General features: G+C 47.4%; 1 long non-coding RNA gene across 1 annotated transcript; it reads right to left on the reverse strand.

Moving 5' to 3' along the window:
* Positions 1-17,167: 17,167 nt before the first annotated feature.
* On the reverse strand, positions 17,168-20,983 carry LOC149329218 (uncharacterized). Its single transcript, XR_016285845.1, has 2 exons — positions 20,738-20,983; positions 17,168-17,351 (listed from the first exon to the last, which is right to left on the reverse strand). It is a non-coding gene; the product is annotated as an uncharacterized LOC149329218 (long non-coding RNA).
* Between the last annotated feature and the right edge of the window lie 416 nt (positions 20,984-21,399).

Below are 21,399 nucleotides of genomic sequence, written 5' to 3' on the forward strand. Positions count from 1 at the left end.
AAATTATTTTGTTTTGGTTTTATTCAACTTGCGACCCAAAGTGACAAAGGCTATGAGAGACGCTGTACTGGAGGGCTCCGCACATCTTCGACTACCTAGAGTTTTTTAACGGACACTAGCATCGCAGTGTACACGGTTCTGCAGCATTTTATGTCTATTGAAACGCTACCCTTGCAGTAGGGACCGAACCCGCGTCATCCGGGTCAGCAGCCAAGCACCGTAACCACTATGCCATCGCGGTGGCTACGCGGGCGAAATTGAGCCTATTTCACAATCCGCGCGACATACTGAAGCCAAGTCGATAGTACTTGCAAACACCAGAAGAACCATGGCACCCGGCAATACTCTCAGTCTGCACTATGAGCTAGAGGGCCACCCGATGAGAAATTTAGACTAGTGTTGTCTTATTTGAGTGATGAAGCTACATTTTAAAGGATTTCAAGCTTTCTTCCGGTGGCTCCATGCTGACCGCACATGGTACACGTTCATCTGTACCATTAGAGGTTGCGGTTTTGATGAAGTCACGCTTTTTAAAGCCGGTGTTACCGGCTGCCCTCATGCCTTTAGCGTTTTAACCTTATCCTTGGCTGGCTGTTTCTTATGCGACGTACCGCCAGCACTTCGGCAGACCATTTGGTTTGGTTTGGTTTGGTTTATAGGGCTTAACGTCCCAAAGCGACTCAGGCTATGAGAGACGCCGTAGTGGAGAGCTCCGGAAATTTCGACCACCTGGGGTTCTTTAACGTGCACTGACATCGCACAGTACACGGGCCTCTGGAATTTCTCCTCCAAAGAAATTCAACCGTCGCGGCCGCGATCGAACCCGCCTCTTTCGGGTCAGCAGCCGAGCACCATAACCACTGAGCCACCAGGGCGGCGGCAGACCATTTGAACGTGCCCCTTCCGCCTACACCGGTAGGATTTGCTGCCTATGTTTGTGCACCCTCGGCTTCAGTGCTTCTGCGAGCCGAAGCGGAACGCACCTCCTGCCGGTTATCCAATACAGCCTGCACGTTATGGACGGAAGTAACTACTGGAACAAAAGTGCGGGCTTCAGCAGTGATTTTTGTTGCTACTTCCGTGGCCCCAGGACGCTGTACTGCTTCCTTAAACGTAAGTGTGCAATCTTCTGTGAACAACACCGCTGCATGTCCTCTGTTATCAGACCGCACACGAAGCGATCCCGTTGGGATTCGTCTAGAGCGCTTACAAAATCCCATGCTCGGGAGAGCTTCTGAAGCTCGGCGACGTTATCAGAAATAGACTCGCCTTCGTGCTTTTGTAGCTTGTGAAACTTGGCCCAGTGTACCGATGACGGTAGGCCTGGGAGACAAGACTTCCCAGGGGATCCTTTACAAAACCTCTACACTGTTGGTAGACGGCCACTCCGGGGCTACCAAAGACATCGGAAGACCGTAGGTTCTAGAACCTATGATTCTCAGAAATGCGTGCACCTTGTCACTTTCAGGCAGCTGGTCGACGATCAGGAACGATGTTCAGCTTTCTTCGGATGACGCCCGGTAACTGGCAGAGGCATCCAACGGTTCTATTTGGCGCAGTTGCTGAGCGAACTGCGTCAAAGATACGGCACCTTCGTTCATGATAAAAGTTATCGTATCAGCAGCACTCCTCAAAACATGAAATTTCAGGACAATTCAATGCAGGGAGCACTTTCCGTCTTTGGCCATTTGCGATGCTTCGTAATCCCATGCTCGTCATCAGTTGCTTGTCCGACAACCGTGCCAAGGAGCGGACAGATTCTCGGCAGAACGACGTTTTTTGTCCCATGCTTATGGGTTCGTGGCTCGTACAGAACAGCGCCCGATCGCAGGCGATGCTCGGCTTTTACCCATCAGCGGCACATGCGCAATTCGCAGAGTGTCTTATCAGTGGCGCGCACATGCACCGCACATGATGCGAGCCATTTCGTCTTAGCCTGCGCGCGTTTTTGTGCCGAGCATGAGACAATCCTGGAAAGCATCAGGAGAGCCATGCACGACCCATGGACGACGTCTCACGCATCGTGAACTCTGAGGGCTCCCGAACTGAGCGAAGATTAGTGTCACGATCACTGCTGAAGTTTTTAGAGGGCACTGGTCTTACAGGTCAGTGATAGGGACGCAATCTCTTCAATCAGTGACTCAGACGGAGCAACTGCCGACAGACCTCTCGACGGCTAACCCCGCCTGTATATTTACGCCACCAACACCAGGGATGTGGTGTACTTGTACACCCCAATTACACTTTTTGCTGCACTCTGACATATAACACATGTGCATTTTTTTCCTAAATTAAACCGAACAATTTGGGTGTGCGACCAGATTGATTACGAGCTGGTCTTGGGCTACAGGATCTTTTGAGGTCTTACACTACCGTTCTGCGCGTCCTATTAAGCGTATCGTGAAGGTGTTAAAAGTCCAAATCCGTCCCCCCTATATCCGCCGGAAGCTTGCCCGTTTTCATACCTCATTTCGAGGCACTCCCACTGCCTCCAGTACCGGAAGTAAGCAGAGCCTCGCGAGCAGGAGAGAGGAACCCTCCTCGTTGCTCCGCGGCTGCTACAGGCCCGTTTCCGCTATACTCGCCGTTGTTCCTGCCAGCCGTCTTCAAAGAAGGCGTTGCTTAGAACCTGCTGCCTGGAGTCACTAGAAAAAACCTGCTGCCCAGGATGATGTCGGTGGAGACGCAAGAAATGCTACAGCAACAAGAACACCTCCTCGGATACAGCTTTTCGCTGATTTGGATAATCTTAGGAACACCATTACTGCTGTAATGTTGTTGTCAGATCTATCTAGCTACATCGGTGCTGTTTTGCTTCCTTCGCATTGCAAGTGCACTGCGAAATAATTTTCTTCGGTCTGAGAACTATAGAGGCAGTGTCGCATTATATGGCTGTCACCTTCTTATTTAAATAAGGGCACTACGGCCTCATTGCGGGCTTTGTCATAACGGCTTTGCTCCGAGACTCACGAAACGCGAACTGGAGAAGGAGGAGGGGGGGGGGGCGGCATAAACAAATTTCTTTATCTCTTTCGCGAAAGAGGAAACCGGCACCATGAAGAGCCCAACAGGTTAGAGGAAGCGTAGGGGCAATGCCATCTTGTCGTGAAACGGCGGCAAAAAATTTCAGTAAGAACATGGGCCTAAAAGTGATGTCCATGGAAAAATGTACGCTTGAAATTAATTTCAACAAGGGCAATCAGTATTGTTAATGAGAAAGAGTTAATTTCTCTTTCCGCGTGAAACTCATCAGTTAAGTGTAATATAAACACTGCTTTGAAATAGACGTCACCGAAATAGATTCCCACGGAGCTTTTCAAAAAGTGCAGATCGTCTTTAGGTAGCCATGGACGGTGCATTGCGTTAAAGAACCCCAGGTGGTCGAAATTTCCGGAGCCCTCCACTACGGCGTCTCTCATAGCCTCAGTCGCTTTGGGACGTTAAACCCCATAAACCATAAATTTTCTTCTCCGTGTTAAAAAGAACAAATCCGAAACCAGCATAGTTTTTAATACTGCAGTATTAGCTAGCATAACTATTTCGGGAATAGGTATACATAAGGTATCATCTATTTAACCATTTTATCGCTTAAGGTGCGAACTGAGGAGGCAGCAAACTTTTATGCATTGTTAGAGGAGGACGAGCATCGGTTCACCGTAGAAAGCCCAGCAATCAACGCCGGATTCCCGCAGGCGCGATCGATCCCTGACGAGCCACTGGGGAGCCATAGCGACGCAAATGGCTGGTTCTGTCGCCATTCACGCATGGCTCCTGTTCGTTTTCATCACGCGAGAGCCGACCTTTAAATGGCGTGGATGCCCTTCACTTGTTTATTGCAGCTTCAGTGGTGGAGCCAAAAATAACGTGTGTTCTTTCTGTAAGGAATTTCTGCTACGATTACGCTGTTTTATTTTAAATATTTTCGCATCGTATGAATGCGAGAATTGCGACTTGCTTTAGCCAAGTTTTTTCCCATGATTGCTTTTTAAAGCAATTTTATCTCTATGATTGTAAATGCCCGGCCCCCTCAAGATTTCGTCCACATTTGTCATGCATATACCAGAAATGTTCCAGGCATTATAATTATATCATTGCCATCACCATACAGACTCCAGGTAAATTTCACATGCAATGAACCGAAGTATTTGCACCTTTCAAAAACCTCCTACATGGGTGCCGCACTCCCTCTAAAACTTGACAGCCCCAAAAGAATCAATGCAATCTTCTATTGCAGTTTAGAGTTGCCGCAACCCGAGAACTACAACACATATCGCTTAAGTTCGCGGCCAGACAGGAAACCGGAGCACTTTCCTCAAACAGCGCATGGACATCTTCTGAGCCTTGAACGATAAGCGTGTTATCCAGTTAAAAGGTTTGAAAGATGCTCTGGAGATACTGTGCAACAAATCTCTGCCAAGTATCTCGGTCCCGTGTGTCATATAAATATTCTTGACTTGCGGCAAATGTTAAAACGGCATTTTGGTAGGTGCTTGAAAAGGAGGTTGCGAGAACACTCCAATAACATCGGCCAATTCGATCACGAAACCTGGTCATCCAGCATCGCAGTGCTCAAGTAAAAATGTGTACGCTGCTTCCAAGTATTAGCAATCGTACTTTGCGAGCGAGGAAAAGCAAATAGAGATAAGAGATAGCCCGAGATGCTTGAGGCAGCGGGAGACTACAGTGGGCCTACCCTCTCAGTAACACGGGCTACGGAGGCAATTAAAAGTAGGGGAGACACTTAAGCTCCGCCTTAATGGTATGGCGCGATAGCGTTATTTGGTCCTCCGCCCATATAGGCCCATATAGGTCAATTGCCCATATAGGCCCATATAGGTCAATTGCCCATATAGGCCCATATAGGTCAATTGCCCATATAGGCCCATATAGGTCAATTGCCCATATAGGCCCATATAGGTCAATTGCCCATATAGGCCCATATAGGTCAATTGCCCATATAGGCCCATATAGGTCAATTGCCCATATAGGCCCATATAGGTCAATTGCCCATATAGGCCCATATAGGTCAATTGCCCATATAGGCCCATATAGGTCAATTGCCCATATAGGCCCATATAGGTCAATTGCCCATATAGGCAGAATTCGCTCATTCTCTTCTTTACATTCATGGAACGCTGGGAGTCCAGATACTGCTCCTGGTGCAGTGGTACAGCGGTTAAGCGATGCGCCACTGCCCCAGCAAGGTAGCTGTCAAACACAGCTACCGGTGGGCCTCATTAGGCCCATGTTATTCATCCCGAACAACCCCTCTTGACCAATCAGTTATTTAGCTAATCCCGCCATTGTGGTCAATTGCCTGCAGGTCGGTGGCCAGTTGCCCACAACTCGGTGACCAGGTTGTGATTAAGTGAAGGTCATGTCATCTAGGTGGCCCCCTAGGTTTTTCTGAGAATTTTTCAGTCACGCCGCCGCCGCCGCCGCCGCCGATGACAACGACACGGGCTTCCTGTTTGAGAGACCCTTGACGGACGCAATCGCGTTAAAATATTATTACAAACAGGTTAAAACGGACGTGTGTTGCACAGGTCGATAAAATGAGATAAACTATGGCGTCGGCTTTTAGCGCAAAAAATAAAGAGCATGATCCTGGGAGATGGCGCCCAGAGAGCAACCTAGGGGGCAGGGGGGCCACCTAGGTTCTGTCACTGCCCACCATGGCAGGTGGCAGTTAAATTACTGATTGGTAGCTCGGGAAGAGCAACCTGGGCCCACCGCTCAAGGACCACCACTGCAGCACCTGCCATAGCAGAGTAGTGACGCATCACTCAACCGCTGCACCACTGCGCCAGGACTCGCGGTGATCTATGAATGAAAAGTAGCGAATGACCGTCTGCATATATGGGAATTAACCCATTACGCTATCACTTCATACACTGAAGGCGGAGCTTAAGTACCCCTATATTTTTTTTTCATTGTCTGGACATGTTAATCAATTGGATAAAGGCACCATTGTCTGATTAAAGAGCAGTTGTCTGTGTGCGCTTTATTCGTGGTCTTGGATTTCCTCCTCTCAATCGTCGCGCAAAGTCTCAGTGGTGGAGCGCTAATCAAACTCTATGCAAAATCAACTGGACCTCATGCCACTGTGATTCCATTCCTAGAGTTTTTGGTTTTATTTTCCACTGTTTTAACCACTCTAGCATCTTTGGCAACTGCATTCTGTGACGTTGAAGCGATCTAACACCTGTCACCTTTTTACCGTACGGTGCACAAGATAAAAGTAAAACGCTAGACGCATGCGAGCTTGCTGAACATACAACCATCCCAGCAAGTGCAGTATCGTCTTCAAAGCAAAAACGTGAGCCCAATTCAGTGTGTAGCGCAGCCATTTTTCGCCCAAATGGGTCGATCCAATCGTTGATCCGGCAGTGAGTGTTTATATAACGTACCCAAGAAAATATTAAACTTCATATCATATACTAAGAGGTAAACACGAATATTCTAGTGAAACCGCTTTTAGAACCCCTCCTCGTACTCTACGTGCAGTAATATCCATAGAGACTTAACTCACTTCCAACCTCAAATGTCTTTAAAGGCGTACCTTTAAGGCCGCAGCTCCTTAAATAGCCCCAAGGTACTTAAAATTTGCCACTCAAACAAATAATATCGGAAACCTCAACATAAACAGACTTTTCTTCTTAAGTATTTCAGTTCCCATGTATAATGAGGCCGAGCAAAGCGCGTTGCTTAAGATTTCCGGTTTCGTGACGCACTAGTTCTGTAGTCATTAAGGAAAGCGCTCCTCATTAGTCGACCCAGCAGGCGCGAAATATGGGGGTAGGCGAACGGCGAGGCAAGGGCTGCTGCCTTAATGCCAACTAAAATTACTGCACCGCCGTTAGCCTCAACAGATTAACTCCGCGTGAAGTAATTTTTCTACCTGCTGCGACATCTTAAGAGCCTATTCGAGAATTAATGCACTGGAACTTAACTCCGCGCCTGTGGTATACAAGTGGAGTTCCTAACGGTGATGCACGTTTACGTGTACTGAGAAAGAGAAAGAGAGAAATGCATTTTATTAAAAATCTACCTTCAAGATCTCAAAATATCCTGCTTATTGGCCACTAGCTCCTTTCACTGAAAGAGTTGTTATTGATGCAAATTTACTGTAGAAATTATAGGCTTCTTTGATTCCCGTATGACCTCCTACCTTATCAGTACACTCCTGGAGATGGTTGATCATTTTTGAATCCGCTGGAGAAATTATTCTTCCGTTAGTATCGATGGTTCTGTCACTGCGCTAGCAATGCCTTCACAATCCCCGCCGCTCCACCTACACACGTTGTGCTTTATTTTCAATCAGAGTCATGATTCGCTGATAGCGCTGTCAGGTAAGTTGGGCGCTAGAAATAAAATATAGCCAACGGTGTCAGTGATAAAGGCGAACGTAATCTTGCGATGGGCGCCAACTATGTCATGCAAAGGAACTAGTCGTTCAAGCTCCACCGTGGACAGGATGTTCTGAGTTTCTCGGAAAACCTTATTACCACGCTTCACAGAAAACACCTCGGCGGCCGCAGTCTAGAACACAGGTGGCAAAACAGCTGTGGGTGAAAAAAAAAATTGCTGAGGCTCAGCTTGGCTAAGCCTGGGGAATGCGAAGCATATTAGTGGCTAGGCTTGGTAATACATGGCTTTGCTTGGTTGAATACTTGGTCATTTTAATACAACCACTAGAAGCCTTCGTCGTGGGGGAAGACAACGGCATGGCTACAGCGGAACGCCGACTAACCCCGAGACGCGCGTTGGGTGAGCGCCTGGATTGCCACGGAAGCCTGCGTTCAAAGGGCAAGGCATCGCGCCGAACGGGTGGTGGCGTTCCTCCCTTCCTTTACGGTGCGGTTCGGGTGTCCACCGAGATGGCAGAGAATTACTGCGCCATTTCCTTTCTTCAAGAAACCTTGGGTTCAAATGGCAAGGCATCGCGCTGAACCAGAACGGGTGGTGGCGTTCCTCCCTTCCTGTACGGTGCGGTTCGGGTGTCCTCCGAGATGACATTAGGCCCGTAAACATTTCATGCTTACTGTACTCTCGGTTACGGGAGAGGCAGAGATTTTTGTCCTGATCGTTTGGAAGTCAATAAACTTCTCTCTATAGTGTGAGACACAAGGACATTAAAGTGGTTGTATTAGAAACAACGCTCTTCCAGCCGGTGCTCTCGTTCTTCGGAGGATTCCATGGCGCGCCTTTGTCGTCTATAGGCATTCCGACGCTCCAAACGAGTCGACATACTACTACACTCACTACCGTCCACACTGATTGAAGCACAGTTTAACTCTTGCACCAAAGTCCATACACCACTGTCCGCACTGGTTGAAACACGAGGTGGAGGCCGGCTCTCATCCGATGTCACGTGGTGTGACGTCTAGGGGACCCGCGGCGACGGCGCGAGGTGGAAGCCGGCTCTCTCATCCGATGTCACGTGGTGTGACGTCACGGTGCCACGTGTATGACGTCACGGTGGCACGTGGTGCGACGTCACGGTGTCACGTGGTGCGACGTCACGGTGTCACGTGGTGTGACGTCATGGTGTCACGTGGTGTGACGTCACGGTGTCACGTTGAGTGACGTCACGGTGTCACGGGGGGGTCCCACGGCGACGGCGTGAGTGGTAGCTCTAGCAATATGCTTCGCATAATGAACACCCCCTTGGACAGTGCACTTGTCATACTCACTTCACAACTATGTGAGTATCACGTCAAGAATCGTATCGATCAAATAAACGTACAAATTCGTATTTCCATTGGTGTACCACCCTTTAATCTCATTCATATCAATTCTAGTAAACCAAACAGTTAACGCTCGTTACTTCTACGTCTTCCAGACGGTGGCGGCATTTTATTAAGGCGAAAGCCTTTAATGTCTCATCGTTGTAAGCAGCAGTTGTCGACAGAAATGTCACGCTTTTCAGTTGGTCGAAACGGTCGTGACGTCACAGTGCGCGAATTTCAAACGGGGCCAATTGTACTTCGGCTAGTAACCATGCAGCCAATTGAAGGGATCGTATAGTGATGCTCCAAGTGGGATTGAGCTTAGTTAATTGCTTAATTACCCAATTAGCCTAATTAGCTTTTCTAGTCAGGCCATATAAATAAATAAAACCGCGTAGGAAATTGGTCGAGCTCGGGAATCGAACCCCGGTCTTCGGCGTGCGAGACGAGCATGTTATCCACTCCGCCATGCCAGCGCTGGGGTTTTCGAATGAACAAAAGCGCGTGTAGTGAATACGGTGTCTTCGTTCACTCCCATCTTCCTCCCTTTGCTCCTAGCGAGGTTTAGGTGTCCACCGAGGTATGAGAGACAGATACATTTCCTTTCCTCAAAAACCAATTTACCGACGAGCGAGGTGTAGAGCCGAATGGGCGATGGCGTTCTATGGACTCCCTGGCAGCGTTGCAAGACGCTGTCGCGTTCCACTCTTAAAGGTGAAGCTTAACATCTTAACCACACATCAGTGACCACACTTTAGGTCAAAAAAGTGCCCCTCTGAATTTTGACGGCTCTCCACCGAGATATGCGAGACAGTTACTGCGTAATTTCCTTTCCTCAAATACAATTTTCATTTTCTTCATTACGGGCCCTCTTTGTCTTCTTTCACTCTCACTTCCTCCCTTCCTCTACGGTGCGATTCAGGTGTCCACCGAGAGAGAGAGAGAGAGAGAAAACTTTATTTACAAAGGAATTCGGGGCACGCCCCAGGGTCCCCGCACGACCCCACTGCACTCAAGTGTTTATGTTCCTGAGGTCCATAACACTGGCAGCACGGCCGGTGGCGATGGTCTGCACGGCCGGGTCCTCCGAGTGCAGCAGGGTCTCCCAGTCCTCCCAGGTCTTGAGGTTCTCTAGGTCCCGCGGGGGAGGGTCCGCCGGGCAGAGGGAAATGATGTGGAGGGAAGAAGCGAAGGGTTCTGGGCATAGGGCGCATGCAGGAGTGGGGAAGGAGGGATAGTGGGTTAGGGTAAGGGGCGAGGGGAGAGTATGTGTTTGTAATCTGCGCCAGAGTGTTGCGTGTCATTAATTAGGTTTGGTTTGGTTTATGGGGTTTAACGTCCCAAAGCGACTAAGGCTATGAGAGACGCCGTAGTGGAGGGCTCTGGAAATTTCGACCACCTGGGGTTCTTTAACGTGCACTGACATCGCACAGTACACGGGCCTCTAGAATTTCTCCTCCAAAGAAATTCCAGCCGCCGCGGCCGGGATCGAACCCGCGTCTTTTGGGTCAGCAGCCGAGCACCATAACCACTGAGCCACCGCGGCGGCCGTCATTAATTAGCAGTGAATTAGTATTCAGGCATTAATCAGTAATTAAGCGTTAATTAGTGATTTGTCATCACTTAGTAATTATACTCCGTTTCATACATCACGTGCAACGCGGTGAAGGCTACGGAAGTAGTCCGCAGAAAAAAATAAAGAGGTGTATCCCTCCGCGCTGTTTTGTGGCCGTGCGGTCTAACGCGTCGCTCCATCTTCCTCCCTTCCCGTTACGGCGAGGTTTAGGTGTCCACCGAGATATGACAGATATATTTCCTTTCCTCAAAAACCAATTTACCGACGAGCAAGGCGTATTTGTCCGCGTTTCAGATTGGTCCAAATTGTCGTCACGCCGCTGAGCTGGACGCCATTTTCTCAAAAGTAAAAGGGAGGCGGACAGAAAGAGTAAACACGGCGGCCAGTGGGGACAGCGAAAACAAGAAATGGAAAAAGACGACACACGCAAAATACAAAATCACAGATCTCGACCGATTCGCTCGCAATATCATCGTTTTTTGTCACGCTGATGACAAATGTATTACCCACGAAGCCTGTCGGCAATGCATTTGTTATTTTTCGCTCACCACAAGCAACGCACTATTTTCTGTCACGGATGCAGGCTGCGCAAAAAAGAGCGCTAGCTTTGACAGCGTTGCACCTGATGTATGAAACGGAGTATAGTACTCGATTATATGTGACGGCGGCAGTGCCACAGAAGCAGCGAAAGTGGTGCGGAAAACGCTTTCGACTCTACGCACTTTAGACAGTCAAAGTGCCCCTGAATTTTTTTTATTTCCCTCACTCCTTTATTCCTTCCCTTACGGCGCAGTTCTGGCGCCCACTTAGATATGTGAAACAGTTAAGTTATTGTTTTCTTGCCTTCCCTCAAAAACAATTTTTTTTTTCTTCACAGAAATGGGAGGTACTACCATTAAATTAAATTCTACAACTAAGGAAGCACGTGACAATCTAGCTAGCGCTGATGATGTGCGTTATTAAGTGCTTAACGGTTATTTATTTTATTGGTCCTCAAGGTGCCAAAGCGACTGAGGCTATGAGGGACGCCGTAGGGAAATGCTCCGGAAATTTCGACCACCTGGGGTCTTGTAGCGAGAGTTACATTACGCACAAGTCTCGCCGTTTCGCTGTGGCCCCAGTTTCGCCGTGGCCGCTCCGTGACCTTGAGCCATTGCCTAGCAACCGCCGAGCTGGCGGCCGCCGCTCGCCGCGCCATCTGGCGTGACGTCACAGGAAAACCCGGTGCCGCGGCGTGCCGGCGAAAACGGGTTGCAACAGCTGTGCGCATGCGCCATAGGAGGATGGAAGTTGGTGCAGCTGTATATATATAGAAGGCCGCTTGGTGAAGCCGTGGGTAGATATGGGTAGTTAGTCGGGGAGAGTGAAAGAAGCCAGGCTTTAACTACGAGACGAAGAACCGGAAATAAAATAAATGCGTCACACTTTGCTGCATAACAAATGTCTCGTGTTTAATGTAGCCGCAATTAGACGCAACAGGAGGATAACAACCAATGCTAAACATTGGGCGTAGCCGGAGAGAAACCAAGCTGAACGGCAAGGTGTAATCAAGTTTAACCGTACTCTCACTACGTAAAACCTGGCCTAGCTGAGCTAAGCCACTGCCACTGACATCCCACAGTACACTGGCCTCTAGAATTCAGCAGTGTTTTTTTTTTTTTGAAGACCACACTCAAAGCGAAGGGCTCGTTAAGTTTACGTTTGGTCGTCCTTCGTATTGTAAGAGATTCGGTGGGCTGAGAGAACTGCAACCAAATGCATGCGGTACCTTTTTGGAGACAGAGTTTAACGTACTACCTCTAAAATTTAACGCGACGTGAAGAAGGGCGCCTATTCTTCGCCACCCGGGTGAGGGTCGTCATGAAGAAAATTGCTCGCCAACTGATTTTTTTTTTTATTGTAATTGATGTAATGTGGTCTGACTTTGGTTTGTCGAGCTTCTTCCTTGGAAAGATTACGGCTAAAAACATCGGTCTATTTCAAGAAACTGGTATTGGCGGAACGTGGTACTAAATAGAGAACAGAAATAGAGAACAGAAAACAGAAATAGAGAACAGAGATGTCCATTGCATGACAGCGCGGCTCAGACGATTCCATTCTCGAACAGTTCGTAGGAAGAACGAATTTTTGAAACCATAAATCCTGCAAGTAAAGTCGGTTAGTTTTTTAGAATGATGTGATCGTGTTGGGCGTCGACAGACATCTTGGATGTACTGTTCTCTATTTAGTTTCAATTAACCATGGTAGATAGATTCAGTGCACGTATTTTGGTCTTTCACGGCGTCTTCTTTCCTGCCGTGTCTCGAGGATTTTGTGTCTAAAAGAAGGATCGGTGGTGTTTTCTAGCTATATGAATTATAAATGAATCTAACTGATTTTCTTTGAACACTTTCAAACTTGTTTATGTTGGCTTGAGTGTACGAATCCCAAACGACTGCTGCGTACTCCAGGAATGTCTTATAGTGTCTTAGTGGATTGTCGCAGGGACCTTTTTAAAAAACCTAGCTTAAATGTTGCTTTTTTCTAATATAAGTAATATGGTCATTCCACTTAAGATATGCTGCGAATACGACGCCTAGGTATTTATAAGTTTCTACGATGGAAAAATACTGACCATTGGTGCTGTATGAAAACGTTCAAGGCTGCTTTTTGCGTGTTATCCTCGTGGCTACTGTCTTTTTCTTATTTATTTTCATCTGTCATGTTGAGCACCAAGATTCTATTGTTGATAAAGCTACCTGTAGTAGGACATGATCATTCGGGCTTTTGATTCCCTGGTAGAGCATGCAGTCTTCCGCAAATGGCTTAATCTACATTGGTATATGCTGAAGAATGTCACTGATGAAAACCAAGAAGGAAAGTGGTCCAAGTACAGATCCCTGCGCTCTGCCGGACAGAATCTTGGCCCTGTAGGGCAGAATCTACAGGGCCACATTTCAGAATCACTACCCACCGCATATCACAACCCCTTTCAGAATGATTTTTGCCTCAAGTAGAAACTTCCCGCGGGACCTATGGGCACACATGGAATGATCAACTGCAGAAAACGCAGGAAATCAAGTAACGCCTGTAAAGATACGTATGGGGCCTGTATGTTGATTTAGACAGGCAGGGCAGAGCGGTGAGGCTAAAAATTTACACGCAGAAAACAAAAGTAATGTTCAACAGCCTAGCAAGAGAACTGCAGTTAGCAATTGGTAGCCAGGTGCTGGAAGTAGTAAGAGAATATGTCTATTTAGGGCAGGTAGTGACAGCTGATCCAGATCATGAGAGGGAAATAACTAGAAGAATAAGAATGGGGTGGAGCGCATATGGCAGGTTATCCCAGATCATGAATGGCAGTTTACCAATATCCCTCAAGAGAAAAGTACACAACAGGTGTATCTTACCGGTACTCACCTATGGGGCAGACACGTGGAGGCTAACGAAGAGGGTTCAGCATAAGTTAAGGACAATGCAGCGAGCTATGGAAAGAAAAATGATAGGTGTAACGTTAAGAGATCGGAAGTGGGCGGAGTGGGTGAGAGAACAAACACGCGTTAATGATATCCTAGTTGAAATCAAGAGGAAGAAGTGGGCTTGGGCAGGGCATGTAATGCGAAGGCAAGATAAGCGCTGCTCCTTAAAGCTGGATTCACACGACGGACCAAATCGCGAAGTGCCCTCGCGGATGGGCATCACGTGACCCTACGTCACTGATTCCTGCTGCTCCGCTTCACTCGCGAGCAGCGATTCGTGATATGGCCGAGAGACCTTTTCACACTTCGGATTGCTTGAGATCCTTGACCGTGACTCTCAAAGCAGTAGCGGTTAAACTGTTTAGTCTGGCAACGAGCAAGCTTACAAAATCCAATACAAGCCTCTGGTCGAACCAAAGTACATGAGAGCGCGAAAAACTACATAGTCCTGTTGACAGCTGCGAAGATGGAACCACTTGGCGAACTTTCTAACAGCCAAAGCGCGTCTTGTTCGTACGGTTCTAGGTTCACAGATGACGCAACCTTGTTTTTTCTTGCCCTTGTGGAAAGTTTTCCCGCTCTGTGGGATACGCACAGAGACGATTACGCCGACAATGCGACAATCCGACTGGCTCGTCCGCGCCGTCGTCTGCTGCTTCCTCCCGTCGTGTGAATGCTCGCCGCGGACGGGGGGACCGCGCGTCAGACATCACGTGACCGATTGGTCCGTGAAGTGGTCCGTCGTGTGAATCCACCTTAAGGGTAACGGAGTGGATTCCAATAGAAGCCAAGCGTAGCAGGGGGCGGCAGAAAATTAGGTGGGCGGATGAGATTAAGAAATTTGCGGGAATAGGGTGGCCGCGGCTGGCGAAGGACAGGGTTAATTGGAGAGACATGGGAGAGGCCTTTGCCCTGCAGTGGGCGTAGTCAGGCTGATGATGATGATGATGATGATGTATACTAATGCATCAGCGGACCTGTAAGGATGCCCGTACGGAAATGTCATATCTGGTTTGATATGAAAAAATCCAGATATGAACAAATAGGGAATTGGGCATATAAGGTCTTATATGAATATACGGGCGTATATAGCCTGATATGCCCAATTCCCTATATACCATTATCTGAATGGAACTCATATAAGGAAATAAATGTATATATGGTCGTATATGTCCTGATATGCCCAATTCCCTATATATCCATATCATGACTGAACTCATATATGATAATATATGAATATATCTGGCATATATGGCCTGATATGCCCAATTCCCTATATATTCATATCATGATTGAACTCATATAAGGATATATCTGGCATATATGGCCTGATATGCCCAATTCCCTATATATCCATATCATGATCGAACTCATATATGGATATATCAGGCATATATGGCCTGATATGCCCCATTCCCTATACATCCATATCATGATTGAACTCATATATGGATATATCTGGCATATATAGCCTGATATGCCCAATTCCCTCTATATTCATATATGGATTGAACTTATATATGGAAATATATGTATATATGGTCCTTATATAGCCAGATATGTCCTATCCTTATATGACCTTATCTGATGGAGCCCATATATGGGATTTCTATATATGGTCTTTATATAGCCAGATACGGCCAAATCCGTATATAGTCATATCTGCGAACAGTCATATATGGATGAATATACTTATGTGGGCCATATATGGCCAAATATAGATAAATCTGTATATGTCCATATTTGGCTGGAGCTTATATATGGAGCTAGTTCTATATACGAACATATACTGACAGATCTGCACATAGCCTTATATACTTTTGGTTAAATGTTGAGGGGAAATTTCCCCTAAGGCGGAGCAGACTTCCATTAAGCTATTAATTACTTATTCGCATCTATCCAAGCGCAGTCATACACCATGTCCCCAGACCAGGACGAATCTTTTTACGAAAGAGCAAAAGTTTCTGTGGAAGCTGTGTCGGGTCCCTTTGTAGCCATGTGACTGCTTGGCGGAATGAAAATGAGTGATTACTCCCTTATTAAAACCTTATAAGCTTTCATATGGAAAGATATAATAAATGGCAGCCTATGTATATGTGCCCTCATACGGCGAGATCTACCGAAGGAGACGGTACAAAAAAAATTGAAGAAATCCAACGATTTGCGGCGCGCTTCATCTGCAATCTCTGCAAGCACCTAGGCTCCCTTTCTCCAATGTTGCAGGCTGCTACTTCAGAACAACACCAGCATCACAGCCAGTAAAACTATTCTCATTCGAGTTCTGTACTGCTCGCTCTCAGTGACTGCCTGCAACAGCGACGCGGCCTTTTATCACATTAGCCAATAAAGAGTGAGCCTGGGGCGTGGCGTCTCCAAACAGTGATGGAGGGCGGCCAAACAAAAGATGTAATCAAATCAGTTACAACCATTGCAGAATGCTGTCATACATATGCCGTTATCGCCACATGCAGACGTAAGCGACTGTGCAGTACGTCCTTACCGCTACTACTTCAGATATGTAATACAGCTTACATTTTTGACGCAGATTTTTATTTTAAAACTTTGAGAGATACGTTGGTGCTGTGTAGGGGGTTATAAAGGATGGTTAACATTATGTGAGCGATAAACCTGATTTAATAGACGATTAATTAACTAACATTAACTAATGAACATTTCATTTTGATTCTAAGGGGCAATATTATGTTGCGAAATTAAAGGCCGTCATCGTAAAAGGTGAGCCCAGTTTCTAACTTTTTTTTTTAATTGTTATAGAGGTTTGAAATATCGAGCGCCAGATTTTGGGCATTTCAAAGCTCGCTGAGTTGGTTTACCCGAATTGAAAATGCATAAAACTGTCGGTCACTTTTTTTATGCATCAAACACGGACACCGTTTGTGTATTTTGTGATGTAGAAAAAGTTTCTTTGATTTCGGCGGCAATACGATGCGCAGCAACGCGTTTAAGAATATCCGAAGCGGACAAGGCAATTCACTGAGCTTGCAAGTGTGTATGTTCAGTATTTCGAACCACATTAACGATTACGAAAATTTAAAAGCTAAGGTTATCTTTTTTTACTGGCGGCCTTCATTTTCGCGATACAGACTTACGCCCCAAAATCAAAATTATGAAAGCTGATTAGTTAAATATAATTAATCATTTTTCAGATTATTGAGCTCTATTACGTACACAATGCCCGTCTTGCTGTACGGTCCACCTTCACTGACCAAACCGACATATCTCTCGCACTTTGTAAAATAAAAATTTGTAAACGTTAAAAAATGTCATCCAATACATCTCTAAGTGCTGCTTTAAATTGAAAAACCACTCGGTTTTATGCTGCTCTAAATCTCCTGATAATCATATAGCATAGGTAACACAAGTAACACAATTACCACACAGAATTTGCGCAGGAAATTTTATTGGGGTACATTTAATGCTCTTGTGGTTCTATAGTTCTGTATGCTTCTTATCGTCGATGCTTTTCTTTCTCGCTCCTTATTTCGCTGAGTTTAGTGCCCACGGCCAGCAACAGCAGCTTTCCGGAGAGCTCCCGCCCCTTCTTGGTCGGCAGGGCCGTTGTGTAGGCTGCGTGGGAGATAATTAGAGCGATCATGATATAAATCTGCGCAGAACTTGTGCACATGGCCACAGTAGCATAAGTTGAAGAATTATGCACTGAATCCGAGGCACCCTACCGTAAAATCCATTGTGGGATATTAAAGGTGCCCTGCGACGTACATAAAGCATGGGTTCTTTAATCTTTGTATGCAGAGTAAGGGACATTGTGAGTCCTGAACGCGCAATGAGATCACCGAAATCATAATATTTGATATTTTAATCTTCGCTAGAAATGCTTGTTTCGAGCCGATGGTGTCGCAACGCGGCGGCCATTTGCGGCAGCGGAAATGAGGTGGCATCTAGATAGAGCGCTGCCTTTCTCATTGATTGGGCGTCCAGTTTGCAAATTGTTCCTTCATACTTGTGAAATGGATCCACAATATTATGTCTCTGAGTACTGAGAGCTTTTTCGCATGCCACAAAAACTGGAAAGAAGCAGGGAAAGCGAACGAAAACTAAAGGCCGAGTCACACTGCGGAAACAGTCCGCCAACCCGTCCGACAAAACAGTGTTTTCGGCGGGTTGGCGATCCTGTCACACCGCGTCAACACGAACAGAGGGTAAACATGTCGCTGTCTCCCGCCAGCCTGTGTTGGCCACATGTGCGCCGCTTGTTCACAAACTCTCTGTCACACCGGAAAAACCACCTCAATCGCGTTCCCCGGCGCTTCTCTGCCTTTGCTCGCGCGCTCTCCTCCGTGCGTGGGCACAACCGCGGAAACTGGAGACACCTTGCGCTGTCGTAGCTACTGGCGGTTTTGCAGAATATCGGACGAACTATGATCGTGCGCGGCGGATGAGGTGCAGCCTTGCTCGATTCTGACTCGGACGACCAGCCGCCACCGCAGAGAAACCGCGCTGGATGATCGACTGGCTGAGAAGGGCGCCTCAGAAAGGCGTTTTCGAAAACTTCATGCGAAAGAATTAAACACGGACTACATGCGTCTACTTTCTGTGCCCTGTGTCTACTTCTGCACATTTTGTGTTTTGCGCTGCTGTTCCACAATGCATTATCAACCCGGCCGGTCACTATACAAATCACGCCACAATCTCGGCAGATTCATCGAGTTTGTTCCACGCTCTGAGAGTACTAAAAAAAAAAGATATAATTGTACGCATGATTCTTGCAATCAAAAGGGGAGCCAAGTAAAGTTATTCTGATTGATATATCTCAAAGAAAAAAAATGCAGCACTGCTTTCTTCTTCATCTCAAGTTCAAAAATAGCAGGCCAGGTAACTGGTAACTAGCGCTCACCTGTGAAATACAGTCCCAACTAGCGATCTCTTGAAACACAGATTCCTTCAGATCACACCATTGATATTTTGGTCTGTTATATCCCATGGAAAACGCATCTCTTCAATCATCGCGATCAGGTCACTTTCCTGGCGGCACGAGTACGACGGCGGCATGTTCACGCGAGCAACTGGCACGCTCGTATGCCGGCTCCTGCTCGGGTGGTTCTCGCGCACAAACCCGTCAAGAAACTTCTGGAACTCGCAGCCGAGGCAGTCCCTGGAACAGGACATTCCTTTCGGCTCCCTACAGAACCGCGTTCGTCAGAAATGTAAGCTTGCTCACAAGAATGCGACGGGGATCGAACGTGCTTCTCCACGGCGGCCGCACCTGCCAGTGGACGGTGGCCACGACAGCCATCCCGTCTGTATGCACCCTCCTGCAAGACGCCGTGCCGCAGCAGACAGCATTACCACGAAAGGAGGCGCTCTTTTTTGCACTTTGCAAACGAAGTTTCCAAGCACGAAAGGCACAAAAGCGGTGAATCAACACAAAGTGCTTGGATTGTTCGTGCGGTGTCGCCAGGAAATTCGTACCGGCCGGCGAACAGCGCCAACCGTGTCCACGAACGCTGTTTGTTTGTTGTTCCGGTTCCCGGAAGCTGTCATACTGAGGGAACACCCCAGAAACCTGTCTCGTTTCCCTGCCGTTCGTGCAGTGTGACAAGAAGTCGTGGGACGAGTTGGTTGGGCGACTTGTTGACGGCTCGTTTGCGAACGTGTTTGGTTCATGTCGTTGTTGTCTTTCCGCAGTGTGACTCGGGCTTAACAAGAATACAGCTAGGGGCGACACTTTCCATTCCGCTTCAAACCTTCATGGCGGCCAGCGCTGTTCAAAAAACGTTGGCTCAGACCAGAAAGCGCGCGCGTCGAGACCGGCCGTGACCATACCAAGACGGCAGCGAAAAAAAAGCCAGTCGATACACCTTGCCCAAAATGTGAAGAGAAAGGCCGGACAGGAGACGGGAGTCGAGTTTGGAAGGGAGGGGGGCTACCGCTGACAGCCTTAGAGTCCGACTAATAAAGAAACTTCGGGGAGCTTCCTTTGTCGTTAGTCACCCCTGGCCTTACTACGGCGTCGCGTACACGGGGGGAAGAAGCCGTCAAAATGCGCGGCTGTCTACAGCCCCGACAAAGCAACAACTGCATGCACGCTTCCGCTGCGTGGCCGCTAGGCCAACACCCCCTAGAAATGGCTAGGCGCGGTTATCTCGGTACTGGGTGAGTGAAATGGGAGAGTGAAATGCGTTTTCGTCTGAGCTTTTCATTTCGAATTTTCAGAGTGGAATAACTTTCGCTTGCATGCTCCGATTTCAATAATTCTTTTTGCTCTGGTCTCTGGAACGCATGATGAATCTATTTAATAATATTAACTGGTACAGAGCAAATCATCGCGATGCCCCTTTAAAAGCTTAGCCTCATGCTTTTTTTTTCGGGCTTTACCATTAAAGTTTCCTGGCACAACCGCGAACGGAAACAGGTTTACGCCAATTGTTTCTGAAACACGTTCGTTCGCACTAAGCACCCGAAATAAAACGCGTACCAGCTCTTCATTCCACTGCTCCTGCTTAGCTGTAGAGCGCAAGCCTTGTGGCAAATGTAATGGGGCCATTGTAACCTAATTGGATACGCAGAACGCAGCAATGCTGATCCCGTGTTAAAATAGAATTAGCACTATTACTTACGACAATGAAAAGGGTTCAGTTCCTGATACGTGCATATGACAGAATCCATGACAGGTTGTTGTCTACGTCTCGTTACTTAGAAAATACATCCCTAACTAGCCCCGCAATGTGCTTAGCGAGGTTCTATGTTTTTTGCGTTACACAATTCATATCATGCACTTGAACTACCGCTGGCAGGAACGCAACTCGGTGGCGGTAAACATTTCGCTACTGAAAAATGAGAGATTACTCTCCGACTGCACATACAAATAAATCATGCATTATGATACCATTTATCTTAATTTATAGCCCTATCATCGAAAACTGCCGACAGCATTGACAAAGGTAACCAACAAAGCAATACGGGAAAAACAGTAAATGGTTGTTCACGCTTACCTGAAATATTGATGATTGCAGGTTCACAGAAACCTTGGTATTTCCCGCTCACTTGCACCCTGGATCCTTCCGATGGCTCATCATCCCATGCATGCTTGGCGCCGGTCATTTTAACGACGTCAAAAGTGTCTTCTTCCTCAAAACGCACAAGTGTGGCGCTGTACCATGATTTCAAAGGGAAAACAAGTGGATGCAACAACGGGTATAACCGGAAATTGCTCGCCCGGCACGAAAGTGCGTAGCACACTGCAGGGTCCGGCTTCTAGCTCTGTGCAACAGACGACAGTCAAGGGTGGCGCCACCAATGCCTTCCTTAGCAGATATCTGTGCATATCTGTGCATGTCAGATATCGCACCTGCGCACGGGCGCTCACGCGCGCGTCAGAAGCGGGGTCCGGTTTACAACAATGGGAGGACCGCGGGGGCTGTCGGGGACTCTTTTTCTTCATGGCTTGAAGCTCTCCTCCCCTAAATTTTCTTGGAATCCTTGCAGCTCCCCAACCATCTCTTGTTCACGGCTTGACATTTTTTTCAGTCGGCTCCCGAGGGAGAGCGAGCCAGCACCAGGAGCATGGAGGTTCATGCCACTTTTCGACGCCCGTCGCGGCGCGTGCTGGGCGCGCAGGCGCTTCGCGTGTATGCCTTGGAAGTGTCCATCGAGA

This window comes from Amblyomma mixtum, chromosome 9 (genome assembly GCF_055824585.1).
Source record: "Amblyomma mixtum isolate Tamu chromosome 9, ASM5582458v1, whole genome shotgun sequence".
Taxonomy (NCBI): domain Eukaryota; kingdom Metazoa; phylum Arthropoda; class Arachnida; order Ixodida; family Ixodidae; genus Amblyomma; species Amblyomma mixtum.